At 39.6% G+C, this 19,924-nt stretch overlaps 1 protein-coding gene across 2 annotated transcripts in view; it reads left to right on the top strand.

The window, feature by feature from the left end:
- Window positions 1–2,360: 2,360 nt before the first annotated feature.
- peak1 (pseudopodium-enriched atypical kinase 1) overlaps window positions 2,361–19,924 on the top strand; it is a 163,002-nt gene continuing 145,438 nt past the window's right edge. For both annotated transcript variants that reach the window (XM_067973512.1, XM_067973510.1), the window contains exon 1: window positions 2,361–2,496. The gene's annotated coding sequence lies outside the window, so the exon portion shown is untranslated. The remainder of the gene's footprint in view (window positions 2,497–19,924) is intronic.

The following is a 19,924-nucleotide window of genomic DNA, read 5'->3' as shown; positions in this document are numbered from 1 at the left end:
GAATTTCCCTCCCTTGCTAATGTGAGGTGATGCCAATTGTGGTGCCCTGGTTGTGATTAGACATAGCCATTACCAACTGAGCCATTAGCAAAAGTAATTTATAATAAACTGTTAAAGCAGACGTAGATCATTATAACAACATCAACTCAGCAACTGATTGTTACCAATGTCTGGTATACTGAAAATGTCAGAATTTTAGTTGCTCTCTTCTTCCACTGTTATTTTTGATGTGGTGATGCCGGTGATGGACTGGGGTTGACAATTGTAAACAATTTTACAACACCAAGTTATAGTCCAGCAATTTTATTTTAAATTCACAAGCTTTCGGAGGCTACCTCCTTCCTCAGGTGAACGATGTGGAAAATCGTTCACCTGAGGAAGGAGGTAGCCTCCGAAAGCTTGTGAATTTAAAATAAAATTGCTGGACTATAACTTGGTGTTGTAAAATTGTTTACAATTGTTATTTTTGAAGCAGAGAATGATATTTTCTTGACTTGAAACAATGTAATAAGAACATAATCTGTAGAGCTAGTGGTCACAATTCAGATTCAACTTTGCCTCTATAATATGCCAAAAGTATCAATCAAGTGAACAGTTCAGTAACTTTTCTCAGAACTTTCAAAGTTGACCATTTCCTTTATCTAATATCTTATATATTCAGAGGCCTGTTGCACAATCCAGGCTCAGCAATTAAATTCATGCAGGTGGGAGGCTCCCATGCAGCTATTTGTTTGGCTTTCATACTAAATTGCATATGTGTGATGCATAGTTTGGCTCATATTCAGTTATTATCCAGAAAATACTTATAGAATTTTTTTTTCCTTCCTATCCTGAAAGTATGTTGAGAAATGGATCCACGCACATTCTCAGTCCTCTGATATATCATCCTAATTGTCATCTTTTGTACAATGAATGTTGGCAAGCAATTCAACAGTTAAAGAAAGAACTTGCAGGTTTATACCCATCACTCTCATAAATCTCTGTATGAATCTCTCCAATCAGGTTTTTGTGGCCCCACACCAAAGCTGCATGATTGACCGCACCATCTTCTCCTTCAACTCTTTTAAGATTTGATGGGCCAACCTGATTTGGAGACAGAACATATGTATGTGTGTGGACTCATTTATATGCATCGATGTTCAGATTTTGGGAGTGTAAAAAAAAATTGGAGAGCTATATGTCTGGGGGGAGAAAAAGTGCTTGTAAATTTCAATGGATTTGCAACTTTTTTTCCAAAGTAGGTCACCAATTCCAGTGGGAAAGGCTACATACAATGAAAAAACATATCTATTTTTAAAAACTTGGCACCTGGAATCATGCTGGAGTTATACTGCATTTCTTGCAAACTGGCCTCCTGGAGGGACTCCCACAACTAGGGATTTTAATGCACTCGGTAATCTTTAAGATATATATTCACTTTTCCATTGATATAACACCACTCTGGGAAAAAAATATACTTTTTAAAATGAATAAACATTTTTCTTCTACAGTCTTGAAATTGAGCCACGGGTTCTCATTTTTACCATCAGCAGACTTTTACTGTTAATATAACTGCCCGAAAGGGTGTTGGAAGTAAATTCAATCTTAACTTTCAAAAGGGAATTGGATAAATAATTGAAAGGGGGGAAAATTCAGGACTATGGGGAAAGAGCAGGGGAATGGGACTAATTGGATAGCACTTTCAAACAGCTGGCACGGTGGGCCGAATGGCCTCCTTCTGTGCGGTATGATTCTGTAACAAGCCATAATTGATACTAATAGAAGGGGAAAATGCTACCCTTTACTGCATTTAGCTATTTGTCAGGAGTTGTCATTCCCTTCCATTCCCCCCCCTTTCCATTTCTCCCCTCTCCCCCCCCCCTCCCCCCCCCCCTCCCCTCCCCCCTCTTCTCCCCCCTCCCCCCCCCTCCCCCCTCTTCCCCCCTCCCCCCCCCTCCCCCCTCTTCTCCCCCCTCCCCCCCCCTCCCCCCTCTTCTCCCCCCTCCCCCCCCCCCCCCCTCTTCTCCCCCCTCCCCCCCCCTCCCCCCTCTTCTCCCCCCTCCCCCCCCCCCTCCTCTTCTCCCCTCCCCCCCCCCCCCCTCTTCTCCCCTCCCCCCCCCCCCCCTCTTCTCCCCTCCCCCCCCCCCCCCCTCTTCTCCCCTCCCCCCCCCCCCAGGAATATCCGTTGGGGCGTTCTGGCTCGCGACGTCCAATTCAATTTTTCGAGTTGCGCGTGGGCGGTGGGAACGCTTTCGAGGGGGGAGAAAAAACAAACGATGCGCAGGCGTGCGCGCGAGTTGGAGGGGAACGCGCACGCGCGTTGCGTTCTCGCCGGAGCGCGACAACAGCGAGCGACTTGAGTGTTTTCAGTCGGAGGTTTTGAGCAGCAGCAGCAGCGCGAGAGCGCACTTCTTAAAAAAGGAAAATATATATATTTAAAAAAAAACTGCCTGCCTCTCAACAGCCACCTAAAAGAGGGGACATTTTACCGCATTTAATCCTGTCGCGAATCTCGAGGTAAGACTCGGATTTGTTATTTCCATCCTTAAATCGTTGACAAAATGACACTTGCATTTTGTTTTAAATTGAAGTTTTCAGCCAAGTCTCTTTGGGAAAACGTCGGTGCGAACGCTGACACAGTCCGTCCGTCAGTCAGTCAGTCCCTGTTCAGGGGTTGGGAATGTGGGAAACTCCGTGCAAATTACAAGATGCACTTTTTATTTAAAGAAAATAGAGATTGAAAATCGTGTTTCAAACAAAGTTTACAGTCTGCTAGCAGATTGCCTCGGGTTCCATTTCGATTTGCAAAGTTAAATCATTTCTGATAAACTTTTTAACCCTGAAAATGTCATTTATTTCTCTGTTGTAATCGTTCACTAAATATACCTCTTGTCAAGCAGTCCCACTCGCCGGAGAAGGTAATGAGATGAGATTCTGGGATATACTTTTCTTCAATCGATTAAAAATCAATTCTTTTCCTCTTCAAGTAAGGCGTTGATTAGCAGATAGGCACAACCTAGTTCTTAAAGGCAGCCTTGGAGTTGAAAGAAAGACGTCTTTTTTTCCGCCTTTACAGATTGTAAAGTAAAAATTGGCTGGCAGGAGGAAAGCGGCATTTTGTGAACATTGTGGCTGGGACAGAGTTCAGTTCCTTGGCCGTGTTCTTCCCCCTCAGGCTGATATATAAAAAAAACCTATGTAAAGATTTTTTATTTTATGGGTACGACCTGTGCAATCTATATTTAAATTAGTTTACATAAAGACATTTAGTTAGCGTCATTTTTTAAAACTGCATAAAAGAAATTGTGTGGATTCTATTAATCTTTTTGGGAAAACCCGGACGGAGAGAATTATATATTATCTTCCAAGGTTTAAGATTATTTATATCTCCCCCCCCCCCCCTCCTATATTTCTGTTGTGGTGCACGATTTGAGCTCGATATAATCCGTTCGATTGAGATGATGGAAATGTGGCATTAAATTATTGCCTCCCCTACAAGATTTTTTAAAAAATGACAAAAATGCAATTTAGAGTTTGCAATTACTATTGCAATCGACCTCAAGGATCCCAGTTTGGGAAGATTTTGTGTTAAACCGGTTGAACTGAGGAAAAATAGATCTGGGTGCTATCGGAATAATTGAAAGCTGGAATTTTATATTGGCAGATTTTAAAATAACAGAATACAATGATTTAAATTAAACCAATCTTTAAGGCAGATAATGTTTAACATATATTTATATTACAGTAATAATTACAGTTGTAGAAATAATATCGACCCGTTATCTGCAGACATGAAGAGCTGTGGGATATGATGTATATCATATGAGTGGGTGGACTTAGTAATTATGGTCAGTTCCACAAGTGGGATATAGAAATCAAGCCATTGCTTCTCCTTGTGCATTTAAAAAAAACAGAAAAATGACCTGTAATTTTTAAATGGTACTATTGTGTGTGTTTCTCTCACTGAATTTTGGAATAATTTTCGTACCTTGTAAAGGTTAACATTGCACATGGCATAAACGTTTTTAATGTATTTAGTGAAAAACTACCTTTTTTATGAGTGGAAAAAATCACCCCAGTGTTCTTGCATTCTACCTGGTAAAATCATTGTATAGGTTTGAAGACTCACGTTTTATTCTGAGAAAATGTCATCTACCTGCTAGTAGCTGTCAAGCAAATAGATTGACGGGATGGAAAGAGTATATCCTCCTGTTGAAGGACATCAGTCTGAAGTACTCTGCTTATTTTAGTATGCTAAGTAATTGGTGGCCTGTTTTTAGTGTAAAATTGAATGTTTAGTCTTCATTTAATTATTTGGAAAGTAAATAATTATGTCCCATTTCCCATGAGAAATTCTCTTCCCCTTCCACCGTTATTATCCCCATTCTCTGATATATAGATAGATCCGTACCTTGGAGCAGAAGTTAGTCTGTGGCATTTGACATAATGTTCTTATGTACTTGCTTTGCTGATGGATTTATTGCTCTAACTTTAAATTAAGTACTTTAGTAGTTTGTGCATATTCTACTTTCATTCAGTTGAATCTTGCTACCACCGCATGTGAAATCACGTGAATTAGGCTTGTTGCCCATTGCTATATATCGTGACAACTTATCTGTGAAGAAACAAGTTTAAAAAGGTAAGAAAGCCTTGAGTTCGATTATAAAGTGTAATTTTGTGGGGTAATATTTCATAATAATACATTGTAGGGTTCAGGCAACAATGATTATCCCACCTGTACACATTTTGTATGTTCTTCCACATGCATGCTTTCCATTGTGAATCGATGGACAGCAATCAGGAGCAAGAATACTTGCTGTTTAGTTTTACCCCTTCACTGGCTCAAGAATGTTGAGACTAGTTGTAATTCCTCACAATATATGGTAGGATTACCCATTGAAAAAGTGGGTGAGCTATGTCAAGTATTTATCCATTAAATTTTCAGGAAGCTCAAATTAATAAACATGTAATATATATATATTACAACATCTGACATGAAATTGACATTTTGATAGACATTAAGACAAGTAAAATAGATGGAGTATGCTGTGCTATCAATTTAAATATATTTGGCATGGCTTACTGCTTGTAAATGTTATGTATATCGATGGTTCATTTACATTAAATGCAGTATGCCTTGAGGGCTTTTGGCACTAACTGATGCACAGTAATTTGCATTAAGAGAATATTTTATAAATTCAGATTACACATGAGAAATTTTCAAACTGTAGTCTCTCCTGAAAAGTACATTATTTGGACCATATTGTAACATCAGATCATCTCTGCATTGCATACTTTATTTGCTACTCATTGAATACTTTGGGTTACAACAAAAGAGGAGGTTTCCAAAACCAAAGGGCACTGTTGCTAATTCAAACTCTTCCCTGTGAGTTCTAAAATGATTTTGCTAAACTTCCAATTGGTCATCTACCAATTTTTATCAAATGGCTGCAATGTAACTGCTGGTTAGTTTCAACAGAAATTACAATGCATTAAGGGTTGCATAATGTCTTGCGTATCTGTGATGTTGTTCCTGTGCATTCATTGGATATGCCAAAGGGCACATTATTTTCAAAAAGGCTATTTTCAGATACAAAGTTTCACAATTGAATAACATTTAATTTGCTTTGCTTGTTTAGTTTATTTCTAGTAGTTTTGCATTTATACAATTCTATTGAAACAAACTCCACTACATTATTCTAGTTCCTTGCCAGTAGTAGAGGTGATTCTTTTTAAAATGATAAGTCTTTACATCAGTGATGTCATTATATCATGCAGTAGATGTAAGGTATTGTTTTGTCAAAGCAGGACAATTCAAGCGATTCACTTGTTTAGAATATGACGAATGGGAGAATGAATGAGAAAAAGCCATTTGTCCCAATAACTGTTCCATTCACAAAACATCTGAGAGTATGGACTTTGCTGAATCTGGTTGTATAAATGCAAGGAATTGTTGACACCACTTGGTGTGGATTTGGGATTGAACAAAAATTACCACATGTTACTTGCTCATGGAGTAGGGGAGCCTGATAGTTTGCTCACAGCCAGTGACTCTCAACCCAGAATGGATGGATGCTGCTGCTCAACTGGGTCTTAAAATATTGTAATCCAAATTTATTTATCATAAATTTTCAGCACTGCAGAACCCCTTTATTCTTGCACAGTTAACTTTTTTTTTTGTATTTTTTTTCTTCAAAAAATAGAGGGCAGGGGTGGGCAGAATAAGGTACCGCCAATGTATTGATCATGGACAGGGAATTCATTGGTTAGGCTGCTAGGTTACAGCATCGTGTATAACCTGAAGGTGAAAAGGATCCTGGTTCAAGATGTTTTGCATAGCTGTTGCGAAGTGGAATGAGTTATTGCTTTCTGAATGGAGAAAATTTAACAGATGCTCCAAAAAGGAATAATGATATCTGAATCATAAGCAAAATACTGCAGATGCTGGAAATCTGAAATAAAAACAGAAAATGCTGGAAAAGCTCAGCAAGTGGGGCAGCATCTGTGGAGAAAGAAACAGAGTTACCGTTTTAGGTCAAAGACCTTTCCTCAGAACTGGAAGATGTTAAAGAGTCAAAGTTTTTAAGTAGGTTCAGTGCCAGGGAAAAGGGGGGAGGGGTGGGGAGTAAAGAACAAAAGGGAAGTCTGTGATAGGGTAGAGAGCAAGATTGATTTAAATGACAAAAGAGATAATAGTGCAAGGCACGGAGGGTGGTAATGGGACAGGTTAAGAAACAAAACATCGGTCTAAGGTAGCTATAAATGGCAACAGCAGAACCATTCCCAGCACTTGCTGTCTGAAAAAATGGGAGCATTGGTTATGATCTGAAGTTAGTGAAATCAGTGTTGAGTCCGGAAGGTTGTAAAGTGCCTAAACAAAAGATGAGGTGCTATTCCTCGAGCTTATGTTGAGCTTCATTGGAACAGGGTAAGAGGCTGAGGTCAGAGTGGGATGGGGATGGGGACGGGGAATTAAAATGGCAAGCAACTAGTAGGTCAGGGTCGTGCTTGCGGACAAAGTGACGATGTTCAGCAAAGCGATCACCCAACCTGCGTTTGGTCTCCCCAATGTAGAGGAGACTGCATTGTGAGTACACTAAATTGAAAGAGGTATACAAGTAAACTGCAGTTTCATCTGGAAGGAGTGTTTGGGCCCTGGATGGTGGGAAGGGAGGAGGTGAAGGGCAAGTGTTGCATCTCCTGCGCTCGTACGGGAGGGTGTTGGAAGAGTGGACCCGGGTGTCACGGAGGGTGCGGTCCCTTCGGAATATCTGAATCTTTGAATTCTTAGTTTGTCATTACAAAAATGTTATACTTGCAAGTTGCACTTCACTCTTGCACCTGATTGGCTCAAATTCACAAAATAGCAACAAATTGTAACTGAACGTCTAGGGCACTTACCAATGAGTTCGTAGCATCTTACAAAAATGCACTGTTTTAAAACAAACTTCTCTGACCAGCAATTAGCCTCTGATTGATATCAAGATGTGCCTATTTGCTGCAGTTTTTCATAGGATGTAACTGAGCAACTAGATTAGATTTCTGCTTAGGTCAGCTAGACTTTGTGGCCTTAAAGGGACACACCATTTAAATACAGAACCAACTTTACAGTGGATAGCTTTTCTCAAGGCAATCCCTTTACTTTTAATAAAGGACTATCGAGACCTAAACACTCCCCTGGTTATACAATAATTGTAAACAATTTTACAACACCAAGTTATAGTCCAGCAATTTTATTTTAAATTCACAAGCTTTCGGAGGCTTCCTCCTTCGTCAGGTAAATGTTTACCTGACGAAGGAGGAAGCCTCCGAAAGCTTGTGAATTTAAAATAAAATTGCTGGACTATAACTTGGTGTTGTAAAATTGTTTACAATTGTCAACCCCAGTCCATCACCGGCATCTCCACATCATGTATACAATAATTGTGTGTTACATGGTATAACACTCTTGTCATTCGGAAACAGTGTATTGTCTGATTTACCATGAGTAATGCTACAGCAGATCCACTAGTGAACTAAAAATATATTAATTTCAGTTATCTCTGGTAGGACTCATGCCATAATATTGTGCTGCTATCCTTGGGGATGGTTTAAAATATTTTTCAACAACAACTTGCATTTATATGGTGCTTTTAACATAGTAAAAAGTCCCACGGCGCTTCACAGGAGCATACTTAGTTGACAAAATTACCTCCTGAAGCAAAGAAACAGACATTAGGACAGGTGTCTAAATGCTTGGTCAAAGAGGTAGGTTTTAGGCAGCGTCTTAAAGGAGGAGAGAGGTGAAGAACTTTGTGGAGGGAATTTGAGATAAGGGACTAGATGGCAGAAGGCCCGTCACCACTGGTGTGGGGTGCACAAAAGACCAGAGTTGGAGGAATGCAGAGTTCTCGGAGGGTTGCAGGGCTGGAGGAGGTCACAGAGTTACAGTACTGAAGCGTTTTGCAGACATCAAAATATTTTATATTTTTAAAATAAAATTAGCTGCAAGTTATTACTATCAAATAATCTAAAAGTGTTAAAGCATATAAAACCCATAGAATACTTTTGCACAGTACTTGATCTTCCATTTCATGTTTCAGAACAGTGCAAGATGCAGACTAATAGATAAATTAGAGTACTTATCAGGCATTCAGCCAACTTGGAATGTTGATTATCCTATTATTTAAATAATTAATTTTAATCCTTATGGCTTGATTTCCTTCCTGATGCTGAATAGAAAAAAGGTGCCTAATTTTTTCTGTGACAACGACTGACAAAAGCAGTTTTAGAGATGAGGTAGCACCCCTGCTTTTGGTGGTGTTAGCTACTGAAGTATTTAATCCTCCTTTCAGACTAACTTGATAGTGTTTCCTATTCAGTTAGCACATATTTGAGTACAGAGACATCACACAGTCACCCAATGTTAATTGTGCTTAGTCCACTGATGGATTTTAGTATCGTCTGATTGTTGGGCTGGCTGGAATGTTACTGCAGATAATTATAGTCTACAACTAACCACGAGCATACCCCAAAGGCAGGCCCATCTTTTCCAGTCAGTGAAACATTTTGGAAGTACAATAAAGGTGGGTTTACCTTAATGCAGTAAAGTTGACATACGATTCTTGTAGTAGTCATGGCACTCCTAAACATAAATGACTCACCCTCCATATGCACCCAGCTCAGCATCAATTCCTAGGCATCTGCATCTATTGTATAACATACTGTTCATGATTTGAGTGCACGAACTAGGCTGACAATTCAGCAAAGTACTGAAGGAGTGCTGTATTGTCAGTTGTGTTGTCTTTTGGATGGGACATTAAACACTGGTCCAGTCTGCTTGTTCAGGTAAATGTAAAAGACTCACTGGTATTATTTGAAGAAGACCAGGGAATGTCCTGGCTGATATTCATCCTGCAACCAACACCACAAAATCAGATTAAGTGGTCACATCTCATTTGAGGTTTGTGGGGACCTTGTGCACAAATTGGCTGCTTCATGTGCCTATGTAACAGCAGTAACTACAGTTGAAAAGTAATTCATTGGCTGTGAAGTGCTGTATATGAAAGTCACTGTATAAATGCACATTCTTAATGTATGGATGCAATTCTCTAGATTAGTGATATTCACACATTCTGAAAATGGGAAATTCATGTCATAACTTTAAAATGAATTTACTTCTATTTTATGTTTCCACTTGTATTGTAATGCACTGTTGGCAGCAGGAGGCCAGTGCTCTTCATGCACGTTGATGTTGAGTATTATTACTTAACCTTTGTTCTATGCCATATTTTTGTCACTTTTAGTTTTAATACAGCACTTTGTTTATGCTAACAACTGGAAAATTATGTATCCCTTGAATAACTCAGTTGAGCAATATAAAAGTTTTGAAACATAAATCTGCCCAAATTTTAAAAGTAGGAAATCCTTCACCAGCTAGCTTCCTACCTCTGGTTCAGTTGGCTGCAGCTCACAGACATTGAAGGAATGCTATAAGGGATGGGTTTCCTGGCCCTGTGTTAAGGAGCAAATTGCACTTGGTGACTGGAATTTGGGTAGTCAGCAAAATTGTCTGCTATACCTAACTGACAGAAAACTTCACCCTCTGCGTGCCATGCAGGTATTTGTGCGGATACAAAATGCAAGAAAATGGGAAAATTTTCCATTGCTGGCTGATTATACATTTGTTTATGATTTCACCATAAAGTGTTCATTTATAGTTTTGCTATAAATAGCAAATAGTGGAAAACTTTTATTCACGCCCATCTTCCACCGCACCCCCCCCCCCCACCCCGAAAACAATCTCTCCCTTCTTGGCTTGGTGTCTATATTCCTTATGTCTATCTGTGAAGCGCCATGGGACATTTTTAATGTTAAAGACACTATATAAATGAATCGTTATCCTGTCCCTCCTCATTATCAGATTTCTTTTTAATGAGATGTATAGAACAAAAATGCTTTTTCCCCACAACAGCTATGAATAAGATTCTTTATACAACATGTAATAGGGTCGCAAATATGATGCAGTCAGTAAAAAAACCTGAATTTGGTCTGCTTTGAAAATGAATAATTTTCCATGATACACTATTTCTATTCTCTTTTCCTTCCTCCATTTTATCTCCTTTTCTCTGCTGCTCTCCTGAAGGCAGAGAATCAGGCTGGCGTGTGGTTCCACAGGCATCAGTTGCACTCTGGTAGTTCCAGAACTGAAAGAGTTGCACAGTGTGAGGAGTTACAAAGTTTCACTAACTTTTTTGTTATGGACTAAAATCTCAAGCAGTGACTTGCTACAGGAATGCTGCAGCCAGAGTGATGAGACCTCCCTTTTATTCATAGGATTGGTAGTTGGCCATTTGGCCCCTTGAGCCTGTTCCGCCATTCAGTTAGATCATGGCTGATCTGTACCTCAACTTCATTTACCTGTCTGCTCCATATCCCTTGATACTCTTACTTGACAAAAACCTGCCGATCTCAGTCTTGAAAATTTCAGCTGACTCAGCAACCATTGCCTTTTGGGCCAGCGAGTTACAGATTTCCACTACCCTTTGCATGGAAAAAGTGCTTCCCAATTCTCCTCTTAAATGTCCTAGCTCTAATTTTAAGATTGTGATATTAAAATTCAATCTGCATGTGCCAAGATGAAAGGTTGCCAAGTGGCCCTTTTACTTCTGCTATGGATGCTGGGATAACACCTCTCCAAAATGTGTTGGAGAGCAAAAGATGGAGAGGGAACAGCATCTTCTGAGTCAAAAAGTTATGAGTTTAAGCCTCTTTCCAGGACTTGAACACCTAAATCTAGGCTGACAGTTCATTGCAGTTATTAGGGAATGTTGCATTGTCAGTCATGCCATTCTTTGGTTCAGTGGAAGTTAATAAAAATAGGGAGTATGTCTGATGTTCTGTCTGATATTTCCCCCGCCCCACTCAACCAACACAATCAAAAACAATACAAATAAAAATTTTAAAAACTGCAACCATTGAAAATTTGAAACAAAAACAGAAAATGCTGGAAATACATTGTAGGCCTTTCAAACTCCAGATGCTGATAGACTTGCTGTGTATTTCTGTCTTCTGTTTTTTTAACATCATTCATCTCAGCTGTTTGTCTGACCTAGCTGTGCAAAAATGGTTGCACATTCACCTCAGTCACATCAGTGACTGCACTTCAAAGTAATTCATCGTATGTGAAGAACTTTGCAATATTTCTGGGAGATTGATAAGACACTACATAAATGCGAGTTCTTTGTTTTAATCTCAGCAACATTCTGCAGTCAGTTGGGTCATGAATGGAAACCCAGAAACATATTGAGCAGAAAATAAGCCAGAGGCAAGGGGAGTAGAGCAACAAGTAGCTACCAAGCCGTTGTACTAAGTACCACTGCAAGTGAAAGCTGGCCAATGTTGTAATCAGGACATGGGTGCTTTTTAACTGAAAGTGATTATATTAAAAGTTCAATTTATTTAAAAGCATGAAACATTTGTACAGGAAATCGTACCGCTGCACAGGTCCGTGGTAGTGAAGTGGGACAAAGTTGATGGATAGTGACTTGAGAGATGTGAAGAAATTGTCTTCAAAGAACCTATAATGAAATGCATGGAGAACAAGATGCAATGATTCCGCCATTGTACTCTGAGGAGTGAAGATTGCAGTCATTAGACGCCTGCAATTTGGAATAATTTGTTAAATGCAGAATTAAATCAGCAAAAGATGGATGATGGGTGGAAGGGACCACTGATGTGGAAAGAGAATAGAACCCTGGGGAAACCTCGAGTTGATGGAAAAAGAGTTACTTACTTTCAGGAGACAATTATGGGATAAAAACTAATTTTATGGAAAGGAAGCTCTGTTAAGTAACCACAGTTGAACTCTGTTTGTATGTGTAATTGGCAAAATGTGTGTTGAAGTGGTACAGTACATCATTAACTTGCATGTTTTTGTTCTTTCCTTTTCTGGAAAATTACCGCCCCCGGCTATTACGGACAGCTGCCTTTATTGGGCAAATGGCACTAGCCATTTGCCATTGCCATAGGTGTCAGTTACAAAGACATCGCTTGAACCATATTAAGCGTGCCAGCTATTTCGGGCACATTTTCAACCACGTTTTCAGTGACAAAGATCAAGAGTGGACTTGGCCAGTTTAACTCACTAACTGTAATTGGACCTACTTGTACTAATTAAAAATGCAACAGCAGTCACGCCACCTACAGTACCCTGGGACCTCTGGAACTCAGGCGAGCCCTTCTTGCCGGCTTGTTGAGCTCCTTGGACTTGTGAGGACTCCGGACCTGATGCTTTTACAAGGGCTTGAGGGCCCTGAGCCCAGCCCTGATGCTTTTATGTGGACTCCGGTTCTGATGCCTTCGTATGGGCTTTCTTGGTTACAGCGTTCACTGCATATAGCGGGTAAGTCATGTTGACATTAATGCGCCTGCTATAAGTGTGGGGACTGTACTTTTTCACTACCTCTTGAAGCCTTTGACTCCTTGATGTGGTACAGCTACACAGGGCCAGTTTTCCTCTGGAACCCTGTCCAAGTGATTAATCATTTGCGGGCCTCAGCAGTGATTGATGGTGGGCTATTTGACTGCAGGACGTTTCTGTCCTCATCCCATGCCTGCATGCAGTATCAGCAAGAGTCACTAGACAGCAATCGGGAGTGAGAATTGTGACATTCTTTCTCTTCCTAACTTGGTGCAGAGGCTAGTTGTAGTCTCCTGCTTTCCCAGCTGAGACTAGCTAACTCAGTACAGAACGGGGATCAAGTCTGGGACCTTCTCAGTCTGTGTGGTTCAGCTGTTCAATGGACAAATTTACATTTGGAAGAGTTTTCTAGTTTGCTTACTGCTTTTGAGCTTTTGATGCACCCAACTGTATTTCTGAGGAGAGATATACTCTCAAGTCTCTGATCTCCTCCCCCCACAATCTCTATACTTAATCAAAGCACCACCCACAAAACTGCACTTGGTTCTCAGTTTCTTTTCTTCAGTTGAAGTTAGTGATGCTGGATGCATCCTCACTGGATCACTCATTTAAATTTGAAAGTTCTGTGGCTGATGGCAACATTGAGCTTTGAATTTGGCAGCAGTGAGTGGACTAATATTTTGCAATAGTGTAAATTCAGCCAGGTGCCCACTTCTGATTGCTGTCCAGTGATCCCTGCTGGAAAATGCATGTAAATAGCCTGCTGATACTTGAGCCCTTAAATTATGTTGAGATACTAGTGGATGAATGCTTGACTTGTTTGCTTAAAAATTAATGAATTAATTTCTCCAGGAGAGGAGAGTGGATGAGAATCCCACCCACTCTTTTTATTACATAAGAGATCTCTAATCAAGGGGTTTGCAGCTCTTTAAGCGAAGGCATATTTCCTTTTGTGGGGGTGGTGGGTTGTTTAAACACATGCACACTAAGCTTGAAGCAAACCAGAATCAGAGATCAGCAAGAAACAGCTTATTTCTCTGGATTCCCTGCCATAGCATCGTGAATGGCCAGTGTTACTATCTGTCTACCGATCATCAAGGCTTTAGACTAACATCTTCTAAAGATATGAGACCTCGCGTGTCAAATTTAAGAGCAGGAACGATGAAATGAAATTTCTTTAGTTTAAAGGAAATATTTCTTTGAATCTGTGATAGAATCTGCTTAGGAAGTTATTTCTGTCTTTGAAATTGCTAGTTAATATTAGGCCAAGAAAGTTAAAGATCTTATTCCTGATATGACAAACCCATCTTGGACCTGTGAATGTTTTGCCTGAAATAGTCTCGGCATTCTGTCGTTCACCAATTTACGGTGTTATCATTTTTGTTCCATTGTCTCATTCTTTGGTGACACAGATTTCACTGGACTGGATGTTTTTAGATCTGTAGCACAACTATACCAATGGGTCTGAAGTTTTATATGTTTTGTTTGGGGATAAAACTTTGGTTAACCTATCAAAAAGGAATTTATTGATGGATAGTTTGTGGAACATATATCTTTATGAATTGGCAGCTTGACAACTGTTGGAAAAAGTGAAAGCTCATTCCACTCACATACGGATGCATTGAGCCAAAGAATCAGCATAGACTTTTGTTAGTCATATAGAATAATCTTCACACTTTTACTTAACACTATTTAAGGACTTGCCTTTAAAAGCAGATACTCTGTGTCCTTAAATAGGCCTCAATATCAAATCACATAGACCTTTTTTTTGACATCGTTAGTGTATAATCAAGATATGTGAAAGGGTTAACCATGAGGAATAAAACAGAAATACTTCAACATGTGTGTTTGGTAAATTCCATGGCTGAGCCATGTTCTGTACTGGATTACTGTGTTGTTGTTAATCAGTTTGTGTTATTTCAATGTTGAACTCTAGTTTTTTTTTGTGTAGTATAGCCATCCAGTTTTCATCTTTCTGCCAGTGTTGGATAACTAATTTTGTGTAAGTAAATGAGTATGACCTTTACAGGGCTCTGAGAATCTCATTATGTCTCCTCATTTCAGATTGGGATGATGATTTCAATAGAAATGCACAATATGGCTGAATTAAACATTTTTTAAGCAGGCTCTTTGACATAGTTAATTATTTATGTAGGTGTTTAGCTACACTTAATGGAAGGAACATTTAATGCTTTGGGGATCCAGAGAGCTACTATATTATAAATTATATTTTGTTGTATGCCTAAAGGTCAAGGTCTTCTCAATCTAAATTCCTGTACTATTCACCAAAATTGCCTCCTTTTCTGAGTCCATTAACAAAAACATCATGAAAGTTCTGTAAATCCTTAGACTCCTGCATTTCCAGCACTCAAAAATTACAGTTGTTCTGTACCCCTTTTGAAGTCTGCCTGGTTAAAGTTCAACGATTAGCATCAGCCTGGAATACAAGCTTGTTTATCAATATCGATTGTAGGAATGCTGTTTAAATACCAGTCTGCATAGTCCCAAAATTTGATTATATGCTGATATGTGCAGTGTTATTGTATTCCCCCTCAAGTTCTTTGAAGTAATGGAGGGAGTTGATGAGGGTAGTGCAGTATTTGTTGTGTATATGGACTTTCAAAAGGCGTTTGATAAAGTACCACATAATAGACTTGTTAGCAAAACTGAAGCCTAAGGGCTTAAAGGGGCAGTGGCTGCGTGGATATGAAATTGGTTAAGGGACAGAAAGCAGAGAGTCGTGGTGAACTGTTGTTTTTCAGACTGGAGGGAAGTGTGCAGTGGTGTCCCCCAGGGGTCGGTGTTGGGACCACTGCTCTTTTTGATCTATATTAATGACCTGGACTTGGATATACAGGGCACAATTTCAAAGTTTGCAGATGGCACGAAACTCGGACATGAAACTCGGAAATGTAGCAAGCAGTGAGGAGGACAGTAACAGACTTCAGGAGGACAAAGACTGATGAAATGGGCAGACTCATGGCAGATGACGTTTAATGCAGAGAAGTGTGAAGTGATTCATTTTGGTAGGAAGAATGAGGAGAGGTAATATAAACTAAATGGTACAATTTAAAATGTCTTCAAGCAGCATGAGTATCCAATTTTAGTTTTTACGATTTTGTTTTAAACATTTGATGAACTGCTGGGATATAGTTCCATGGGTATATATGCCCTAAATCTCTCCTAAGTGGCCATTGTTCATGTGTGAGCCTTGGCAGTAAGTATCATCAGGTTAGGGGGAGTGGTAGGCCTCAGAGTCAATTATGATCTTTCTTCATCAAAAGTCCACAGGCTTGCTTGTGCTTTCCAATGATCACAAATTAATGATCAGGTGCAGGAACTCAGGTTAATTCTTCTCCTTTGCTAATAAGGACACTGAGGCCAATTGTGGTGCCCTAGTTGCTACCTCGCTGAGTTCAGCTAACTTATCATGGGCCAGGGAATTTACTTATCTGTGTACCTCAGTTACTCAGTGGATAAATTTGCTGAGCCACAGGGAGGTCCAAGAGTTGTAGTTTATTGCATCTCATTCTATTGGTATAACCTATAGAATACATTATCCATTATAAAATGTCTTTCTACTTTACAAGTTGTAAAGAAAATGTAATGCATGTGCAGCTAACACTGATTTATTTTCCATTGTGAGGGCATTCTGCAATATTGAGTTCCAACAAGATGGGGACTACTTCAGTGTTTTGAGCACTCCCAGCTTGTGCATAAAAGCCACAAACAATAAGATTATAGGATTTGTTGGAATGTTATCTAATAGACTAGAGAGTTCCTTATTTGAAAAAAATGGGAAATAATATACTGAGGCTGAAACTCTATTTGGTTTTGATTCTTTGGCATACTCCCTATGCTGGAAGTTTGTGTTACTGGATGGATATTGTGCTGTACAGCACTTTTAAAGCTTGTAATTGGATCCTGTAATCCTGATAAGTGCTGCAGGCTCAGAGTACAGAATAAGCAAAGTATAGTTGGCATTCAGCATTTTTTTCGGTTTGGTTTTGAGGAAGCATGCAAAGACAGTCCTGCAAAAGTGATCCATTAGAATCTGCTTGTTGTTCACACCCAGAAAAATTGGGAAATTGCTGTGCTAGCATCAAAGATGAGAAAACTTGTCAGGAAATTTATGGGTCAGGATTTCAACATCCATCAGTAGTTGCCATATTTGGTTGAAGTGTTGTATCTTCTGACTTGTGATTCAGTACTAATTGGTTACGTTCACTACATTACTCTCGATCTCGAAGCTTGTAAAAGCAGTTTAATGCAGTACTGGAGTGCAGTTGATGCACAGTTTTTCTCTGTGAGCTGCAGTCTATAATGTATATTAGTTAACCTAAATTAAACTGTCATTGTAGAATGCCTCAGAATGTGGCATTGGGTTATGGTCACTGGATTTTAATGAGGCTAAATTGAGGGAGCTGGTAATGTGTGTTTGGACCCTGGGTCTCTATAGCAATGCTATGGGGACTGGCTCCCTGACATGGAATGTAAAATGGGAAAGTGATGCCTGGAGGTTGCTGTCCCAAAAAAAAAATCAAAAATCCTGTAAATATAAAATTGCCTTTAGTTCAGCTTTAAAGAAAGAACTTGCCTATATATGGAGCCTTTCATGACTGTAGGACGTCTCAAAGCACTTTACAACTAATGAAGAATTTTTGAAGTGTTGTCGCTGTTGTAAAGTAGGGACAGGTGGCAGCCAGTTTGTGCACAAGGTTCCACAAACAGCAATGAGATAATGACCAGATAATCTGTTTTAGTTGAGGGTTAAATTTTAGCTATGACACCAGGAGAACTACCTTGCTCTTCTTTGAATAGTGCCATGGGATAATTTACGTTAAACTGCCCCCTCAGGTGAACGATTCAGCTAAAAGACGGCGCCTCCGTCAATACAGCACTCCCTCAGTACTGCACAGAAGTGACAGCCTGGATAATGTGCTCAAGGCTCTGGAGTGGGACTTCATTTTTGAACTGGACTTTACATGCTGGTTTTTTGTTATGCTATTAAAAATGTGGAAGAATGTATATTCGAAGGTGGATTTTAGAAAAGTTCAGAGTACCTCAAAGTCTGATGAAGCAAATTATGAGTTTTGTACCCATATTTTGTAGCTTCCCTTTCCACCTTAAAAATCACTGATGGCATGATTCACTGGAAGTTAAATTTGCAACCATTTTGCCGCTTTTGTTTTTTTGCATTTGATAACAGGATGCCCAAGTGTTTTTTTAATGGCCTTGAACACTCCCTTTTACATTGTGCTGGTCTGCTAAAAGAAATTATCAAGTGCTGTCTTGAACTACATCATGTAAGGAACACAAACTACTTTGAGAGATAGAAATAATGTGAAATATAGTGAATGGTTAGAAGAAAATCGAATGGTCTACTTCAGCCAATGTATAACTCTAGTGAACTATCATAAAAGCATTACCATCCACACTATCATAAAAGCATTACCATCCACACTTTGTTCTCTTCTCTTCTGGAAGTTGAGGCTTCCTTCTTCACACACAACTTCAGTTGTTCCTTCTTAAGTCTCTGGCTTTCAATTAATGCTGATTAAAGCTTAGAATTGATTGCTTTTGATCAAACTGCTCATTGGTAAAAGAAGTAACCAAATGTGTCACAAAGCATTGGGAGATCCTGAGATCCAAAATGTTTGCTTTGTGCGGTCTCAGAAATTGTTAGATAAATTCCTGAATCACTTGACCAGTGGTGGAATTTGCATAGCTTTTTTTTTAAGTCAGTGATTTGCATGTATCTTTCATGGTGTATTGGTGTCACTTTTGTACCAATGCAAAAGGACGATAACAGGAGGAATGAAACTATCTCCAGTAGGTGGTTTTGCATCTATTTTGGTTGTGAGATCAAAGAACAAGAGCCTTGAAAAAACAATAGAAGTCTGTGTTCCCAGTTGCATTTTGGTGGAAAAACAGCATTGTTGAAATACCTTCTGGTGTTCAGAGCTGGTTCCTTCGATGTGGTAACTTTGTTGAAGTAGGAACATCTGCTAATGATTTCATCACAGCATCATGCCACATCTAACAATATTGTTCAGATTAGTGGGGAACACTGCAAATATAAATGCAAATTTGACATTTATTACAGTTTTTTGAGGATGTAACTAGCAGAGTAGATAAAGAGGAACCAGTGGATGTAGTATATTTGGATTTTCAAAAGGCATTTGATAAGGTGTACTTAAAAGGTTGATACACAAGATAAGGGCTCATGGGGTTGGGGGTAATATATTAGCATGGATAGAGGATTGGCTAAAGGACAGAAAACAGAGTGGGGATAAACTGGTCATTCTCAGGTTGGCAGGCTGTATGTAACTAGTTGGGTGCCGCAAGGATCGGTGCTTGGGCCTCAGCTATTTACAATCTATATTAATGACTTGGATGAAGGAACCGAGTGTAATGTATCCAAGTTTGCTGACGATACAAAGCTAGGTGCGAAAGTAAGCTGTGAGGAGGACACAAAGAGTCTGCAGGTTAAGTGAGTGGGCAAGAAGGTGGCAGATGGAATATAATGTGGGGAAGTGTGAGGTTATTCACTTTGATAGGAAGAATAGAAAAATGGCATTGTTTAAATGGTGAGAAACTAATAAATGTTGGTGTTCAGAGAGACTTGGGTGTCCTCGTACAAGAAACTCACAAAGTTAGTATGCAGTAGCCAATTAGGAAAGCAAATGGCATGTTGGCCTTTATTGCATGGTGGTTGGAGTACAAGAGTAGGGAAGTCTTACTACAGTTGTAGAGGGCTTTGTTGAGACCTCACCTGGAGTACTGCGTACAGCTTTGGTCTCCTTATCTAAGGAAGGATATACATGCTTTAGAGGCAGTGCAACAAAAATTCACTCGGTAATTCCTGGGATGAGCGGGTTGACCTATGAAGAGAGGTTGAGTAGAATGGGCCCATACTCGAGTTTAGAAGAATGAGAGGTGATCTCATTGAAACATAGAAGATTCTGAGGGGGCTTGACATGGTAGATGCTGAGAGATTGTTTCCCCTAGCCAGAGAGTCTAGAACTAGGGGACGTAGTCACT

Source organism: Heptranchias perlo, chromosome 38, assembly GCF_035084215.1.
Source record: "Heptranchias perlo isolate sHepPer1 chromosome 38, sHepPer1.hap1, whole genome shotgun sequence".
Lineage (NCBI taxonomy): Eukaryota > Metazoa > Chordata > Chondrichthyes > Hexanchiformes > Hexanchidae > Heptranchias > Heptranchias perlo.
This window is presented reverse-complemented; position numbering and strand designations above follow the sequence as displayed.